At 39.6% G+C, this 19,996-nt stretch overlaps 1 protein-coding gene across 2 annotated transcripts in view; it reads right to left on the bottom strand.

The window, feature by feature from the left end:
* Positions 1-19,996, bottom strand: part of LOC109032147 (neuropeptides capa receptor) — a 240,643-nt gene that overhangs the window by 192,630 nt on the left and 28,017 nt on the right. The window contains exon 2 of one of the 2 annotated variants that reach the window (XM_072302860.1): positions 16,422-16,484. The exons of the other annotated variant lie outside the window; for it this stretch is intronic. The gene's annotated coding sequence lies outside the window, so the exon portion shown is untranslated. The remainder of the gene's footprint in view (positions 1-16,421; positions 16,485-19,996) is intronic. 2 annotated transcript variants of the gene reach the window in all.

The raw sequence follows: 19,996 nt of genomic DNA, 5'->3' as shown, positions 1-19,996 counted from the left end.
TAAAAAAATATTGCATTTATATTTTATAAAAGTAAACATATTTTGTTAAACATATCATGAGAATTATGTTGGTTTTTTCGCGAAAGGCTTGAGGAAAAACTAAATAAATTATCGGTGAACGAATTTTGCGACTTGGCAAACTTGTTTGACGTGTTACCAGTCTATTACTCACGATGAAGCTTTCAAAGTTGCCGATGATACTGCGTTGTTAAAACGGTGGTTTAGATTAAAGATTCTATGTTCTGGGTCACGTATTTATGTATTTCTACATTTTAATGGTAAAATGTGCACGTAATTTTGTTACAAGTGTTACCGTAGCTAAAGTTTTGGCCGTTTCCTAAAAACGCTTTTAATGAGTTATTGGTGGCAGGTATCCAATAATCTGTATGCATAAAAATCTTCAAAAAGAATATCGATAAGATTCTATGTTCTAGGGCGAGTATTTATGTATTTGTACATTTTAATGGAAAAAATGTGCACGTAATTTTGTTACAAGTGTTACCGTAGCTAAAGTTTTGGCCGTTGCCTAAAAACGCTTTTGATGAGTTATTGGTGGCAGGTATCCAACAATAATCTGTATGCATAAAAATCCACAAAAAGATCAAAAAAGACCTAGTAACATAGGAGCCAAACTCATCTTCAAAAACTTCAAAAAACATACACAAGTTTCTCCAAAGTTTATCAAAACTGAAAATTCCTGATCCAATTTTTTCCCCCCCCAAAAAAGTGTTTTTGAATAATGATGTTTCCAACGAGTTGTATGAGATATTTTGAACGAGGAAAGGGTAGGGAGGGAGTTGTCCTTGCCCCCCCTTCTCCCCCTGTACCCCTGTAACATACTGATAAAAAGGTATATGTCGCAGGCAATTAGCAATCGCCGGCAATTCGCAAGCCAGTGGTGAATAAATACAGAAAATCATATAATTCAAAAATAAAAGAACAAGATTAGAGTGCTGATTGTGTTGCCTGTGATGTGAATAGACACTTTTCCATCCTCAAAAATATGACAGAAATATGCACACTCCTGAGAGCGTGGAGTGATCTCCGTGACATTAGTCGGGTTGAGATTGGACAGGCAACTAAACTAACATCGTGACAAAGCGTAGAGTATCCCGGAAAATGAAGGCGCTTCAAGCCGAGCCCATACTTTTGAAGACCACAACCCTTAAAAATTGCATTATGCCGATGGACTTTATTGCGATATATTGAAACAACACGTGAACCGCTTGCAAATTGCCGGCGATTGCTAATTGCCTGCGACATACATAAGATAGGATTTTCCATTAACTGTAGTTCGTCTTTGCAAATATGCTGTCAACGTTATGACACTCTTGAGGTTCACATTTTCGGATAAAGAGCTTGAGAGGGATTCTATGAGCTCCTGTCGCTGGTTTACCAATTAATTTTGCCTTTATGAACAATTTTATCTTGCTTTCCGTTTGTATCCGTTGTTTCTTTACTGTATTCTCCTCATTGAACTTACGCTCAAACTTCGACTTTTTTCCGTATTTCAGATTCACCCACAGTATTTATGCAGTCAATTTACATTTTCCTATGATGCGTCTGAAATTTTCATCCTAAACGGTCACTTACAATTATATGTTACGATGCACTTTTTGCCTCAAAATTTCATTCACTACCCTGGTAAAAATTGGCGATAGGAGCTGCGTTTCAAAATATCATAGGAATTCTTATAGCTGGCTAAAGAAAGCAACAGAAAATCATATAGCTGGCTGTAGAAAGCGGAGCAATACATATAGCCGGGATATACGAAGCAATAAAAACGTATGCAGCCGGGCTATAGTTCCTATCGCTGGGCTATACACTTTATCGCCATCAGCTATAAAAGGCTATGAGAAATTGTGTAGAAATTCGTGCGCTTTGGAAATCATTAAGTTTGATACGGAACCACCATAATATTCAATAAACACACATTATATTTTCCTTTAATATATATTTTTTTTCATCAATTAAAATGAGAATAATTCATACAGGATGTGCAAACATTTCAAAATCATGAGTTGAAAAACGCTGTATGCAAGATTATATTGGAGCCTAACACAGAGCGGAGCGGCGTGCTGCCAGCGCGAAAAGCGCCTTAGTGCCTACAAACCTAACCGGGATACTTCACGCATGGCGCAATGCGTGAAGTATCCCTGTTAGGTTTGTAGGCGCTAAGGCGCTTTTCGCGCTGGCTGCCTCCTCGCCGCGCCGCAGCGTGCCACGGCGCTTGAAGCAACTATTTCACACCAGAGGTATTGCACAGTATCATACGAAATTGAAGGTGCTCCAACATATTAGGAATGGCAGGCATCCTTCAAAAGTACGGAGCTTTCCGCGCAAAATAAATCAAGATACTACGGCCCAAAAATAGAACGGTAATCCAAAAACAGTCCTAGCATCCGTAATTTAATAATTAATAACATTTAACATACACTTTATCGCCTGGCTGTTGTTCAATCGCCATCGGCCATAAAAGGCTATAAGAAATTGTGAAGCTGGTTATAGAAGCTATTGAAAATCTTACAGCCGGCTTTAGGTCTATGGTATTTTGGAGCACAGCTTCTACTGCCAATTTTTACCAGGGTAGAAAAGCTCCCCAAAGCAAAATATTTGAATTGACTTCTATAGGACATGAGTAGTTAAAAGGTATTTTTAAAGAAGGTGATTTCGCAACATAGGTACATCCGAGTATGGCGCAATTTATACTTTCAACACTTGATAATGGCCCACGCTGAACCTCTTGTTCCGAAAGCTATAATTTCAGACGATACTCAGGAAAGCCTTTGCCTTTCTTGATTTTATTACGGAGCATCAACTCCTAAATCTGGATCTTTCAGCCTCTAGATCTAAAGCTAGATCTTATTACATTGAATCGTTGAACGTGTCTATTCCATTTTCACAGCTTGCAATGTTCATATTGGATCTCACTTCAGCGCTTACTTTTCTAGTCACAGTTACAAAGTTACTTTTGTGGTAACAAATAGATTGGTATGTCAATAACTATACTGCACTGCATTGATACCAGGACGGAAAAAATAGTTAACACCGAATTTATATGGTGACAACAAGTAGAAAAGTAGATGGGGCCTATAATCAAATGTTAGAGGTGTGAGAAGAAGGACTTAAGGAGTCCTATTTTCGGGATAATAGGTCGTGGACTATACAACTTTCTTTTCAGAGCCCCTCTACTGATCAGAAGGTAATTAAATCCTCAGAGTTTTCCTCATTATAGAATTCTTGCATGGGTCAGGAATTTCCGATTCCTCCATACAATCCCACGGAAAATTTGTTTCACGATGGTGAGGAGGTTTTCTCTCAAACTAACCATAGGCTCAAAAAAGTTATTAGCTTGATTTCAGAGCATACAAGTGGCACCATCGTGTTTTTCGCGTTCTACGTATGAAGGAATCGATAGCGAATATTCCTGCTGCATGCGACAGGATTGCCACTGAATTTAGAAAATAAAATTCCTTGGCATTTCCCTGATTTTCCTACCAAATTTTGGTGAAATTCCCCGACAATTGAAGATATGACGGGCGGTCACGAAGACATAATTGAAAAAAGTTTTCAGGCATTTGTTGTTCGAAGCCTCAAACCTATTCTGGAAAGCAAATAAAAGAGATTTAAAAACTTTTCCCTGACATTCTCGACTTTTACGCTGGCATTTCCCGGTCCTCCCTGACTTTTTAAAATTTCCAGACATTTCCCGGTTTTCTTGGTATTCCCTGACCGTGGCAACCCTGATGCAAGACCTCCATTTGGACCTCCAAACACAGCTAAGGCATCCATATTTTCACCGACAAGTCTTAGCCAGAACTTTTATTTGGAAGATCTCTCCAGCGCAGGATTCGAACTTATGGGATTCGATACTGGAAGTTGCAAATTGCTTCGCTCACCCGGGAAGAAAATCTGAGGTCTTGCTCGTGTACTTAAAGGCGAACTCCCGCGAAGAGCTCAAGAGATACAGCGCGGTAAATCAAGGCGAACTGCTGCGGATGGGACGCTGCTTCTGGTAAGCGTGTCAATTAATTTGTTGGTTAGATAAAAAGCGGGAGGCGAGTGGCGAGCATTCATCGCGATGCTGCAATTGATTTATGATCTCTGTCTCTGTGCTCGAATGTTCCGCTCGCGGCGCTCCCGGTGGCGGCACGGGCCAACTCAGCGTCCTCTTGACGGATCCTCCGGAAAATTCACACTACAACAGTGCCGCGCTAGGGGAAAACGCCGTATGAGTCATTAAACATCACACAGTGGATCGAGTCAATTGGAGAGGTCGGACAAAATTTGGAAACTTTAAACGCTTATAACTCCGTCGATACAAATTTTGAGGTCCTATAGTGGTTTCATTGGTTTCCTCGTGAAATTTTCTTCGAGGATCACCCCTTGAAATTTAAAATAAGACGAAATAAACATCAAAATTTGCAGTTTTAGTCAAAAATTTCATGTCCGACCTCTCTAAAATTGACTCGATCCACTATGCGTCGCCAGATTTCTTCTAATGAATACTGGGAGTCCACTAGGAAAATAATGAGTGTTTCTTCAAATTTTGTGATCATCTGCGGAAAAAGTGCCTAAATCTATGGAAGCACCACTCTCAGAAGAACCTTTTTTAACGAAATGGGTCGAGAAATTAAGTATTGAAATTTTTAAGACAAAATCTTTGTACATTGTTCTGCAGAACTTGGAACGAGCGATTCGGTCCATTTTCTGCGAATGGAGGACGTATAGAGTTTTACTAGGTACACCCAGAAATTTTTATTGCCGTGACAAGATAAACCAGAATTTTAAAAAACCTTCCTCTCCAAAATACATTTTTAAACCACTAAATGTCCAACTGCCATAGCCCTTAGCGGTAAGTTGGAAGATTTTGGGAGTTTTCTGTGCCGTGTCATCGTAACACGTTTTTCTTTGCTCTGATATCAAGACCTCAATTTGAGTTTTTGTGGTTTAAGGCTCCTTTTTCCGTCAATAGCCGCATATCTGTGTAAAAAAAAAAAAAAAAAAAAAAAAAAAAAACAAGCAGTGAACTCCAACACAATGTGTTGATAAGGCGCGTCATTAACTCGCACATATCAACCCCTTTAGTTTTCATTTACAGAGATTTCAAAATAGGCAAACAGCATAAAAAGAGAATTCACGATCCAACACTGCGAGGTCAAAGACGCACCTTGACGAGACCGTGTATTGTGAAAGTAGAAAGCTATTCGATCGAATTTAAGTTTTTTGATCTGCCTCAAGCAAAATCTTATCAGATTCTTGAAGAAAAGTGCTACGGAATAATTTAAGCGAAGAAAGGAAAAATTCTGTCGAACTCCTAGAAGATAAAGTCGATTTAAAGGTATTTTGGGGCTAAAATACCCAAATCACCGGTAGTAAAAATCCCGTTATATTATTGAAAAGAAATTGACTCGATATAAATGCAATTGCATTAAATACGTCTTGATTTTGTTATTTTAAACGTCTTTCCATGCAAAGAAGTTCAACCATGTCGTTGCTTTATTCATTCATGAATTGAAAGTAAGCAATCTACATCCCGAAAATCTACTGATTTGCCGTAAAAAATTGCAGAAACTTGATATACCAGGTCGATGCACCCACTCGTTGAATTTACCAACCAATTTTGTGAGTGCAAATGTGTAAGAATCAATATGCTATAGTCATTTTGGGTGCATTTATTTTTCATGAAACAATAATAATTTCAATCCCGAAAAACCATCAATTTTCCGTATAAAATCGAAAAAATCAAAATATGTCAACTCCCCGACGTGAAAATTAGATTCTACGTATGTAAAATGTAAATACTTATGTATCGATATGCTGAACAGAACTATGTGTGGACAGTCAGAAGCCCGCGGCAACATTAATTCAACAGAAAAACTGTAAAAATTAGATAGGATTTTAGCCGCTTTGCCCGCCTCTCCTCGCTACTTACAACAAACCGTTCTTATACTCATCTCAAAATTTTTCTCAGAGCTTTGGGTTATTATCAGCTTCCATTTAAACTCCGGTTCGATGGCCGAATCGGCTGCCAAAAAAGCAAGCCACTGTTGAGGGGTTCTATGAGAAATTCGTGATATTATCGGCTCTCAGGAAATCACCCCATGGCTAAAATTGGTGGTATAAATGTTTAAGTGCTTAAAATAATCGTATTCAAGAAACTAAGGAATTAAACTATGGAGTCAATTTCTTTTTAATAATATAACGAATTTACTACCGGTGATTTAGCTATTATAGCCCCAGAATACTTTTAAAGCGCCTTTGCGTTCCAGAATCTCGACGGAATTTTTTTTTTTTTTTTTTTTTGCTTAAACGATTCAAGAAACATTGTAGTTAAAAATATAAAGATTTTTCGATTTGGACGTATGAAAAATGTTTAACTCGTTCAGGCACACCGTGTATTGTATGGAGTACTGCTGTTATTCGACCGTTGTCTTCAGGTCAAAATTCTTACAAAGAAGCCCCTTGCAAGAGGCAAATTTTTTGTAATTTCTCCCAGTTTTTTCAGCGTTAGGTATATAAATGAATTGTTTGTCAAATTTTGAGGTCAATTATATTTAATTGTAATTTATACTTTCTTTTTTTCCCCTTCATTTTATTTTTCGTATCGAGGAGTCGAGGTTTTGTTGATTTCTTCGGATTTCGATTACTGTAACTTCTCTTCTATTCGGCCGATTTTTATGAATGAGGTCTCTTTTTATTTGTGTTTTAACGGAGAGTAAGGAAAAAATTGCTAAATACATGCGAAACAATTTTTTTTGAAAATTGGATGAATCCTAGCGTGACGGTGAAATGGTTAATGAAGCGTGAGTAATTGGGGTACGGGTATCGGCCGCGTTGGGACCCAAGGCCCATTGTTCTTCGTGACGCCGACGCAGTGATCAGGAGCGTGGGGACGAGAGGGCTTAGTGGACTCCTGTATGAGCCACGTTTAGCAAATGGTTTAATGAGTCTCGAGGCTCATCACAGATTGCACTTACCACTATCCTGGTGGCCCCGGCTATCAGAGCAAGGAGTACCAACTTTTGAAAAGGATAACAGTGTTGTGGAGATATGTCAAAGCAACGTTGTGAACAAAACGGAGTGAGTGAAATTCTCATTCAAGGAGTGCCGAACTGGTCAGCCATCCTCGAATCAGTTCGCTTGCTTCCGCTTATATATGCATATTTTAAATCAGCGCGCCCCATTCTAAGGTTTTTTTAAAAAAAACCAAGAAACGTAGACTCTTGGTATTCATTACACATAAACTAGCGAGCCCCAGAATGAGAAACAAATTTTAATCATTATTATTGACGGATTAGTAAACTTTTTACACGCTTTGGAAAATCTCAGAAGTTCGCGGTAGTCACTTTTCGGTAAGGAACTAGGGGACTCGGTTATTGTATCGAGGGGGGGGTCGAAACGATCGCAAAGGCGGTATACTACGTATACGCGCCAAAAAAAAAACCAAGCGGAAAAGTTCTAATACTGTCGTATTAGAAAAGCGCTTAGGTGTTAGTAAATGTATTTAATGAAGAAAGGACGTATAAACTCCGTCGACTTGGCTGGGAAATGGAAATAAAACATCAGCTGATAGCAAACAAAGGTTACCAAGGAAACCGTAAACGCGTATTTTTGTTTCCCGAGAATGATAGTCACCGTTGAGCTCATCAGGCGCGTTTTTTTTAGGCTTCATTTGAGTTCAACGATCAATTTCGATAAGAATTACTCTACCGCTAAGAAATTTTCTTATGGACAAACGATCGAAACTACCTGCGCATTACGTTAAAAGCATAAAATACAGTTTTCACAGCTTTATTTATTTTAAAAATGGACCCCCCCCCCCCCCAAAAAGCCTACACATCGATGAGCTGGTGCGCCATTTAAACGCATTAGCACTAGTATACTAGTACTCAGAGGCAAGTCGAAATCAAAAAGCGCTGCCTATCGGCTGAGCGCTTTAAAAAAAACCCTGCTTCGAAGTGACCTTGAGCTGACCAGTTTTACGAATAACGGAGTTTCTTCCTTTATTTCCATTCGATTTCGCATTTTCAGCGGCCGCTTCGTTGCATGAGAAGCGGAAGCTAACAGAGTCAGAATTTTTCGCAAAGTAATTCACGATGCAGAATTCAATCCTATACGTTCTCTTCCGTTGGTTCTTCCGATCCAGCGGGGGCGATTTTGCTCGCCAGCGTTCGCCTCGCATAATTTATGAACGGTTGATTGAAAAACCATGTTCCAGCAAAGTTTCCGCGAAGAACGCCGAGTGACGCAAAGAGTCGCATGACTGCATAATTCGTAAGCTTCGAGCTGCCATCGGGGAGTCCCCGAAAGGGACCGAAAGTTAAAAGACTCTCTCAAGCAATAAGAAAATTGCAATCCGCCGTCGACCGCTGCCCATGTGTAGAGTCCCTCTATAGAGAGAATGAGACAACGCGGCTAATGGATGTCACAAACGGGAATAAAGATCACACAAATTGAACGTTTTCCGTGATCATTGATCAACACATTCTCGAATTCCTGTCTCTGTTCCTCTCTCGTTCCATTTGTTCCTCGCTAAGTCCTCAATTCCTTCCAGTTTATAATCTTTGCTGGTGGTGAAAATGTAATCTTTACTCCCGTTCGTGACACTGGGGAGGCCTAAAATACGCGAACCAATTAGGTATGGATTCGTATTGTCTTTACTCTCATTATAAAGGGACTGCTACCCGTGAGATCAGTTTCAGTGTTTTTTTCTGAGGAGGAGAGAAAAATAAGCTAGATTGCGGCGATTAGTTGAACCCGTAATATACTTAGAGGTATATTCCAGAAGTTGACAGCCCTGTTTTCTCTCCATTTAAACTTACGGTGGATAATCGATTCTTGTTGAAGTATTCGGCTCCTCTAAAACTTGATTCAAGTTCAGCGAACATTGTATTACAATGTCTAAAAGGTGGCAGCACTGAATATATTGGTATTTGGAGTGTAGCCAAGTGCTAGAAATAATGTAAAATTTTCATTAAAAAAATTTACATTTTACCAACAAACTTTGACCGAAGCTTTTTGAAGCAGGCGCTTCATCGTCCAGGTCACAAAATAGAAATCACAAAGGCCATAATTTAATTTCAAACAAGGTAACAGATTTCAGAGGTAACAATTCTATTAGGATCCAGGATCTATTAGTTTGGTATCAATTGTTACCACTGAAATCTGTTACCTTGTTTGAAATTAAATTATGGCCTTTGTGGTATCTATTTTGTGACCCTGACGATGAAGCGCCTGCTTCGAAAAGCTTCGGTCAAAGTTTTTTCCGAAAATTGATTATTTATCAGAGGTTCAAGCAAAGAGAAAACAGTATTGAAAACTTTCTAGATCCTCTAATGAGCACAACGACTAAGTTAGGGCCGTGTCCATACAGAGGGTTGTATTAACAGTAGTTTCTCAAACAGATATTTTCCTTGGGGACACCCCATGTGATTTGCATTCTTAATAAGGAGGGTTTGAGGAGGATTTTGACATTGCCTCACGAAAGAACAGTTTTTATGATACTTTCAACTCCTATCTTTGCTAGAGATATATTAGACGCTTACTATGACTTCTTATCGATATTTCTATGATTATTTAAAGTATGATATGAGTATACTTTTAATTATCCACTCGATTTTTAAAGTGATCAGTCTGTACTTCCCTAGCGCCCATGCACAATTCTGCACGTCATACATGTTTTTTTTAGAGAGGAAAAAAAACCACGTTACGAAAGGTCCTCATGCAAGGACTGAAATGACATACATACGTAAAGGTACGTCGTTCATGCTTACGTCTTGTTGTTTACGACGGGCAAAGGTGATTGAACACCCAGGTTGTCAATAGACACAAGTTGGTAATCAGCCAAAGTCACTTCATGATTATGTGATTTTTGCTCCACACAGCAATACCTCCCTGAGAGGGGAATTAACTCCGCGGGTCTGTTCCTTCTAATATGAGCAAGCGCTGAATGATGCAGATAGATGATGTCACTTTGACTGACCGCGCGCAGATTTGTGTTTGATATTGAATTAATTGTGACTGTCCGCAGAAAAAAGACCTTAGTCCACAAAAACTCGCGAAGTTTTTCTCAACAGAACATGAAAAGAAAGTCTGACAAACATTTTGCGACAAAAAAAGGCTCTAAAATATCAAAATAGCTCGACTTTCTCAAGAGAATCAATAATCTGAAAAGGAATTCCCTTTGAAATGAAACAAAATTGAATCAATGAGAACGAAAACGCACCAACTTGGTATCTCGAAAATGCTAAAACTTAATTAAAGACAGTCAATTTTCATGAAGGTCATCGATGATAGCGCATCTGTTCTAACTAGGACCTTTGAAATGTCCTTCAGTTCTTGTCTTTCGGCACCCAAAATCTTTGCTTTTAAATAACGCCTTCACTTACTGTGCATTTTTGTGCTTATCTTGATTATTTTCATTTTTTCGAGTTGGAGTTTTTTCGTTCTTGCTGATTCAATTCTCCTACAGCTCGATACTCGATGACAAAAGTTATTGGATCATTCAGGAGATCTAGAATGGAGTTACGTTACTTCAAATTTTACAGTTTGATAAATGTCTTACTTCAACTTTATCCTTTAGAAAAAGCTATTCATTGCTTTACACTCCATGCACCGCGGTTTTCAACACCCAGGTCACGGTTTTACCAGCGATATTGTGAAGAACAACCGATTCAAATATCTTCGTTCCTCTGACGTAAGGGCACATCTCAATGTCCACATTGGCCTTGTTTTACATATAAATCCGCACGCTCTCTGAAACTCATGCGGATATCGAGATACGTCCTTACGTCATAGGAGCATCGATTGGTATGTTCATCCTTCATGAATAGCCTTCCTTTTGATTTGACATAGCGTCTTATACCTGTAAAATCTTGAGTTTATAACATTCGCGACGTACGTTTTTCTGATACTGAAGTAACAACGAGAGTATATAATAATCATCTATAGATTTCGATACCGGCGGCTTACTCGTGAGAGAAAATAATCCGAAAGAGGAAATGAAACAAAACCTATCGGCGGTTCAATACTCGGCTTCAAAAATTATTCAATGATACAGGAAATCTCAGCGCAGAGTTTATATATCATCACAGATAAAGCTCAGGTCTTTGTGGGACACGGAAAGAGCAGGTAATCCCTCTCATACAGATAATAGGAACACGGGTTTAAATGCACACTGAGATGTTACCGCGGAGAAATGAGGGCTACGCTTATTTAGGTTTTTTAAAGCTTTGCCTGGTATTAATGATTACGTCGCATATAGATCTGGAGATATTTATGGATAGCCCTTTTCCTGCCTCGCACTTTGGCACGTAATGGAAAATTCATATTCCATTCGCACACGGAGGTAAACACATGTTGTCCATGCAGAAATGGTCGAAGCTCCACATAGAGCTACAACGTAAAGCTAAATGAAAAACATAGGCCACTCATTAAAATTGAGGCTTACTTGTCGTTATCATAATTTTATGATTTAAAAAATATGGGCGAAAGACGGTCCCAAAAATATTGCAAAAAACTATACAAAGGTTTTCCGACAGTTTTGCGAGGGTGTCAAAAATAAATTGGCCATCGAAACAAAAATTCATCTAACCGTGTATGACAACGACTTGTAGGCCATTCTAACAACCCTGTTGAAATTGGAGGCAAAAATAAATTCATGACCATCGAGACAAAAATTCGTTCAACCGTTTATGACAACGACTCGTAGGTCATTCTGACAACCCGTGTTGAAATTGGAGGTAATGTTCAATTATTTTTTGATGAATAACACAACAGACTGATCTTTTAAACAAAGAATCATTCGTTCAATTCTAAAAGTATAATTTGTTGCTCATTGTTTATGAATGCGAAAAGTATTATATTTATACGGCAAGAGTCTTTTCAGATGACTTTTCCTTTCTCGCTGTATGAGGGGACAAAGTTGTACAAAGTTCCATACTCCAGGCGTAGAGCGAAAAGAAAAAGTTATCTGAGACGGGCCTCACAGCTTGGACTACATCCCGGAGTAAAAAGATGAAGTTTTACCTAATTTGGAGGAATGATAGCATTAAATAAATGAATCTACACGGTGTTCAGACCACCCTTGCCAGGCTTTTTTCTCGATTACTTTAGGTCGGATACAGTCAAAGACTGCGCAGTGTTGTATACGGAATCGACCCTGGGGGATCCAAATTCCGTGGCCCTCACTCACCCCCGCCCCCCTCGGCCTCCCTTTGGAAGATAAACTAGAGGTCGTCACTTAAAAAGTTGGGGTTCCCATCAAAAGTTTGAGCTCATCCCATCAAATCCAGAGAGTACAGACAATTTTACAGCAAATCGATATGAAGCAATCCAAAATCGGAACTCCCGTTTGAAATATTGACCCCTGTCGATGGGGGACAGGACCCCCTCCCAAAAATTTAATATCGCTAAATTGAAGTAGAGGCTCAGGAAAAATGATGTTTCCCGAGGTAATCGACCACCAGAAATCCGAATTTGACAAATACCAAACACGTCCCAATGCTATACCACGGGTCCGTAATTTTTTAAACTTTTCAAAATTAGGGCCCCCTTGGATCACATTAGAAAATGTTGGGGGCATTGGACTGTCAAATTCAGATTATTGATGGTCAATTGCCTGGGAAAACATCTCTTTCCTGAGCCTCTACATCAATTTAGCAATATTGAATTTTGGGGAAGGGAGCCATGCCCCCCATCTCTAAGGGTCCATAATTCGAACAGGAATGGTCCGATTTTGAATTACTAAGTCTCGATATGAAGTAATAATTTTCGAACTTTCTGAATTTGATGGGATGATATTAAACTTTTGACAGGAATTCCAACTTTTAAAGTCTCCTCCCTTGCCCCTCCCCCCCCCCAAGATGGACCGGGAGGGCTTCGAAGCCACGAGGTACGGATTCCTTGGAGTCGATTCTCTAATGGACCCCGCAGTCTCCGACATAATCTGATTTAAAATAACCAAGAAAAAGGCCTGGTGCGGGTGGTCTGAAACATCCTGTGTATTTTAGTGCATTGGACCGGTATAGATTAAACTATTTTTGCAGTGCAGTGAGCAGACAGAAAATAGATTTGACTGAAAGAAAGTTAAAGACATCAATTTGACATTTTATATGAATGTTTGTAGAAGCCTTGGTGCGTTTAGTCTTTTCTGCCTGCGATGTCAGATGAACGCTCTTCTGCTTTCTTTCTCTAAAAATAAGTACCTAGACTATGTGTCTTCAAGGAAAATTTATTCAATAATGCTATCAATTCTTGAGAAATATGTATGAATCTGCAACACCTGAGGCATTAAATCAATCATTTTAAAGGAATGATCATCATATGTAGGAAAATCAAACTTTGCCCAAACCCGTAAAGAATACTTCTCAATGGATTAGACTCTGAATTTGACTGAGACCTTCCATAGTCGTATTTCTAAGCAAGAAGTATATTATCTCTCAGCTGTGATAACCCTCTTAAGGCGACTCAGGGTAAAAATAAATTGGTAAGATGCTGGCATTAAAGGACATTTGGAGTAGGTAGACCACAACAAGTCAAGTGAATCCCTAGTGATAAATAAGCAATATATTGATAAATGAACTAAAATTGAAGGTTGAAGCTTCCTGGAATTTTAAAGTCTCAATCATTCCGAACAGTTCAGTGCTAGTGAAACTGCGAGGAAGAAAAAATAAACTATTGGTGAGAACTTACAGATACTTTGAGAACACATCTTGAAACGTCGACTTGTACATAGGCGTAGCTAGGCCATTTTGCTGGGGGGGGCCTGGCCCCCCCAGCAGGGGGGTCTGGGGGGTATGGAATACCCCCCAGGTCAGCAGGGGGTCCGGGGGGCCTCCCCCGGAAAATTTTTGAAATTTTAACTCTATTTGAGCGCATCTCGAGGCACTTTTCGCGTTAATCTTCCTTCAATTTCTGCATAAAATTCACCCAGTTTTATGCATTTTAAGGTTAAAATACTTTGAAATTGTTGCATTCAACAGGTTATTCCATTTATTTTCTCACTTTTAACCACTCATTTGTGTGAAAATTGCGAAATAAATGTTTAGTGAATGTTTAGTGGCATCCTCTCACGGGCCACGGCGACAGAGACTTACCGTTAAAGATGGTGTTTTTGCACCATCCAGAATTTCTGGGGGGGGCCAGATGATACTATTTCCAATTTTGGGGGGGGCCAGGCCCCCCCTGGCCCCCCCCTTCCTACGCCACTGGACTTGTAAACTGGATATTGGAACCAGGGCACACCGAATTGAATATTCTTTGAAGGGATGTGTTTAAGATAGACTTAAGTAAAAACTACTTCGCACTTGTGCAAATAATTACGCACCTCGAGCAACTTTAATTATTCACAGGACTTACAGCACTCACGAGAAGATAAAGCCACGTTTGTTTACAACATTAATCAAACCTAACCTAACACGAATGTAAACAAGTCGAAACTCACTCCCATTGGTTCCCGCCAATTCCAGTGGCGCGCTCGGCAAAATATACAAATTGACGCGCCACTTTTCAAATAAGCGGGGAGTCCACTAGTTGCGCGCACTTGTTAGTTTGCATTAGACTACCCTTACCAGGCTTTTTTCTCGGTTGTTTTCGCTCATGCGAAGTCAGGAACCGTGTGGTAGATTAGGGAACGGACCCTAAGGAATCCGAATTACACGGTTCCGCAACTCCCTCAGCACACTTTGGGAGAAAAGGGAAGGGGGGGGGAAGAGGGGTCATGAAGCTGAAAGTCGAAGTTTCCAACCGAATTGCGTTTCAATTTCATGAAGTTTGAGAGGTACGGAAAATTTCACTTCATATTGACGCCTAAAAATCCAGGATCGGCCCACCTTAGGCCCAAAAATGAGCCCCCGAAGAGAAGCCCTGCACCTTTTCCATAAATTACAGCTATTTTTAATTTTATAAATTTTTTTTTTACAGAAATCAACCCGTCTAAATCTCAAAGAATATGTTTGGAACGGGTCAGGTAGTTTTTTTGAGCTCAAGGGGAGGTTGTAATCGAATTACAAGCAGCTGAGAGGGGGCTCTAAATAAAACCATGAAACAGGCTCAACCTTCAAGAAGCATTTTCTTTCGACTACTTCTCTAAACTGCGAACTTCACAGCGTCGTAACTCCGGTTTTAACATTTAAATTTAACATTTTTGCTCTGAAAATGTCAGTAAAACACCCATTTTTATAGTTTTGGAAATTTTCGATTTTGAAATTCAGAGGCCTCTTCCCAAATGGCACGTTAACTTTTTTCCCTTTTTTCCCCCCTAAACAAACATGTAATATTATGATTGAAGATTAATGCGGTCGACATGCGTATTTGTACTTAATTTCACCATCAAATTGCGCCTCGTGGAACAAACATTGCAGATTCGACGGTGTGTGACGCATGAAAGACGTCTTCGATTTCCGATAGATTTTCACCGCAAAGCACAGACAATATCTTGAGATTGTCTCTTATCGTGTTTCGGATTAGTTGAACATGATAGGCACTCGTTTTTGGTGAGTATGAACACTTCAATTCAGTTGTAGGTACACGTTTGATGTTGTCCTCGAAGCTCACTAGCCTACTCGCGAGCTTTGTGGCGATCAACTACACTGAATGGGAGAATGGTGTTTGGCGTGACGTCGTTATTTCTTAAAGAAAAGTTACCAATGAAAACTTGTCACAGACAAAAATATCTTTTTTGGGAGGAGAAATTCAAACTCAGGGGCACGCTTAAAAGTTTGAGTGACTTTATATGTATATTGTCCCTTGTTTGAACCTCTCTCAAATTAATCTGTTTATACTCCCCATTGTATCAATTCATTTTATTTTTTATTAATCTAAAGCCAAAAATAATTTACTCAAGTTTCTTCTTATTAAGTGGATAGCTTTTAGCAAAAATATGTTAAAATTTATACAGCAGCAGCCCGTGACAATGGTGATAACAAAAACATAGGAGAAAAAACGGGAAACAAGGCTAAAAAGTACACATAAAAATCCAAAATCGTGGATTCTCTCGGCCATCGTGTAGTCTGCAGGTTGCAAAGGCTTCATATTTTATTTTCATTCTTCCGACTGAAAATGACTCAGTTTTGAGCCGAACTGTCTCGGATTTTTATGTGTACTTTTTAACTTTGTTTCTTGTTTTTTCTCCTATGTTTTAGCAAAAATGAACCAGCGTGACTACAGTGTTTTTAATATAATGCAAATTGTATTCTTCTTTTAAATGTACTAAATATATGTACTACTATTAAAATTTACACATTATTTACCTTTAAAATTAACAATTTTTTGGTGGGATGCAAAAATTATTCGCTATTTTGGGAGATTTTTAGATAATATAAAGAGGCAACATTGTAACACTGTAAACACAACACTGTAATTACGCTGGTTCCTTTTTGCCACATGCGATCCAATTTGTGTTCATGTCATGCACTCACCCCATGCCTCTTTAAGCTCAAATACATGTCAATCCGTAGCAGTTTGATCAAGATGTAAATTACCTGAAAAAGAAGAGAATAAACTCATGAAAGAATGAAAAATCTCAGAAATTCAAAACGCAAATATTTTTGAAGTAGGTAATTTTTTTAAGAATTATGTAAACATTTTTTGTTATTTCCGGAGTTAATGAAGATAAACCAAACAGGTATAGTTGCGACAAATGCCGTAATGGTTCCATCTTGAAAGGACTATCTTTTTTAATTGGTCTAACGATTTTCAATCCCTCCCCAATTTACCTGAAAATTTCAGTAGAGAGCCTTTTTTGGGAGCGGATCATGACGAGGTTCAGATCCCCTTATTCCCCTTCCTCGGTCATTCTCGTTTGGATGTCTCCTTTCTCCACTGCGCCTATCCGTCTGCATCGGACCACATTGTCCAGATTGTTCAGATATTTCAAAAAACGTATAGCCTCAACCTGTTAACTTCACCTAATGGAGATGTTGCATGCGTGAGGAATGTGAGATTTGACTACTGATTTTTATGTAAAAGTTCGCGAGAAACACGATGGTGCCTCTGGTTTTTTCTAAAATTAACTCCCAAGCTCAAAAAAGCTCTCAAGTTGAGGCCAAAATGGAAGGGATATCCCACGCTATCCTGAGAGTCCACCTCTACATCAAGACAAACTCTCCATGCAAAGATAGGGAGCAAATACATTGACAGGGCTGCCACTTTATTTGGGGACTCCAAAACTGAAAACACGGCAACCCTGCTTATGTATTTGTTCCCTATCTTTGCATGGAGAGTTTGTCTTGATGTAGAGGTGGACTCTCAGGATAGCGTGGGATATCCCCTCCATTTTGGTCTCAACTTGAGAGCTTTTTCTAAGTTTGAGAGTTGCTTTCAGGGAAAACCAGTGGCACCATCGTGTTTCTCGCGAACTTTTACGTAAGAATCAACAGTCAAATTGCAAATTCCTCACACATGCAACATCTCCATTAGCGTTTCTTGTACAACAACACATTTTAGGTCAACGCAAATCCGATTTTCGACCTGAAGGCACGAGGATTTTCGGATCGGAACGGCGGCATTCCGCGGAGCTGGAACCGCAGCCGCTCGACCAATCCAATTAATTTCAATTGAAAACAATTGCGAATACTTCAATCAAGGCAACTAGCCCGTTTGGTCTCCCCTATCCCCCCGGCCCCCTCCTCCCCCTCCGCAGTCGGCGCTCCCGCACAAAAAAAAACTCATTTCGAACGGATCGTGCCTCGTTAGACCACTCCGAGGCGAGAAATTCATTCCAACTTCCCGAGTCCCGAAATCGAGTTGATTTTTGACTGGAGCTGGCCGCTCGCAACTCCCCGAATCCTGTCTTTGTTTGGAGAGGCGTTAAGTGTTCTAACGGAGGGATTTCGTTAAGCCCCTGGTCCGGGCACTGGCGCCTCCGCGAGGGTTCAGGCGGGGGGTCGCGACTTTTGCAACAGGCGAATTCTGCCGCGCCAAGGAAAAACGCCGTATGAGCCTTCAGGCGTTGCCAAATTTCCTCTGATGAAATGCGATTTTATTGGGGGAAATTGTGAATCTTTTTCTTCTAATTTTTCAGATTATTTTGTTCGCAATTTAATCTAAAATATCTGGAAATGTTACGGAAAAATATACATAAATTTCGTCAAAATTACATGTTTTATCCGAGGAAATTTGGCAACTCTCGAATGTTCATACGGCGTTCTTCCTTAGCACGGCAGAATTTGCCTCGTTTAAAAATCGCTCCGCGCCACGGCAACGGAAAGTCAAACGATGATGCTATTTCCTCCTTTCGACTAACGATCGAGTTCTTAATTGAGATTATTATTCGGCGCTGTCTCTGCGCTTTTTCCTCGAGAGGATTAGAGGGAACAGGGAGTTTTCCGTAAATGAGGTCCTCCTTTTCCACGCTACTTATAAAAGTGTACCTCGGAAAAGTGTTTAACATTATGTTCACACCGGATTCTTGATCTTTTATAAATTCAAAAGGGGATTTGAGGGATCGTTTGGATGAAAATTGGAAGTTTTAGATCATAATCACTGGTAGATTTCAGATTTAAAACAGTGGCTCTCAAGCTTTAGTGTCCAGCTTATTTCCTCCCCCCTTCCCCACCACCACTCCTCCTCTATAGATCCTTAAAATTATTTTTTTGTGAACACCTAATTGGCACTACTTTTCCGCCCCATCGTCTATTTAACTTAATTTAAGATAACGAAACTGTAAAAGATATAAAAAGGAAAATAAAAAATTAAATGGTGATAAAAATCCAACCCGAATTTTTCTTCCCCCATCAGCTTGATCAAACATTTTCTAATTGGATGGGAACAGGTAATCAGTCGGTAAGAATGATGTTACTATTTTGCTATGTTGTCCTCTCTTGACGTTCTTTTCCCTCAAGTTTTCATCTCTTAAATTCATCATTTTCTTTATTTTTTCCCTACGGAGTCAACTTTTTAATTTTATGATCTCCGAGAATTGCGGACCATAGTTTAGGAATTCCTGATCTGGAGCACTGATCTCAATGTCAAGCGGGCACTCATTTTAAAGCATTTTGTATAAGGACACATTGAAGAACCTATGAAGGAGTTGTGGCGTTTGTGCTGTGGTCAGTAGCGTGCCTGTTTAAAATCTTTTTATACCTGGTTGGATATAGGATCTTTCAAATGATGATGAACTGTGTCAGTTTTCTCGTAACTAAAACTACCGTGACCACTATGACCACTCGTGAGTTTACTTAACGTAGTGACCCTCACTTTCATGGAGTGAAACTTCAATCTGAATAATGCACCGCAGAATGCATTTGAGGCATCACAGATCCATGTAAAAAGAAGGTTGCCGTTTTGTTTACTTGCCGCTCTAGCATGGGCTCTATTGCGTACTGTTCGTGCTGCGATTGGCTACTGTATCCGTTTGATGTGTAAAAGTTTTGAATTATGCATCTTGTAAACGCCTGAAAAGCTCGTATCCCATTTTACATTATTTATGAGTTACCCTTGCCTCGAAGCTAACACGAGCAAGACCACGCCTCTGGGTGACGTCATGGACTATATGCATACGAACAGGATGAATAGCGGAAAACTGCAGTGTGAAGTTGTCTACACAATTGTAAATCAAGCATTCCTGATTTTATCAGTGCTCCGAGAAGTTAGACTTGAAGCAGAGACCATCTGCCCTATTCCTTGTCGCAGTCATTTTACTAAAAGGCTCGGTCTGGTAGCCATTCTCGATTACATATTGGCTAGTGTACCTGTGCTTTGATATGGTGAAACTCCTAAACACGTATCTCATTTGCGGTGTTTAAAAATCTCCGCTCTTGTTTTATTTTTCATAGGGCAACGAATCAGTATCGTTCCTTGAAGTTTTCTCAGAATTTTCCTCGCACAGGGAAGAAAAAGCACGAACGTTTTTAAGAATTGACATTGAGTAGTTCCCTCTTTAAAAATCAAGCATGACAGGACGTCTCACGGAAAAAAAGTGTTAGGGGTTATCCCTAAAATGATGGTACTACCACGATTTGTTGGATGATACGGACATTTCTAATTCATTGTG

This window comes from Bemisia tabaci, chromosome 7, assembly GCF_918797505.1.
Source record: "Bemisia tabaci chromosome 7, PGI_BMITA_v3".
Classification (NCBI taxonomy): Eukaryota; Metazoa; Arthropoda; class Insecta; order Hemiptera; family Aleyrodidae; genus Bemisia; species Bemisia tabaci.
Note: the sequence above shows the minus strand (reverse complement) of the source record. Positions and strands in the feature narration are given on the sequence as shown.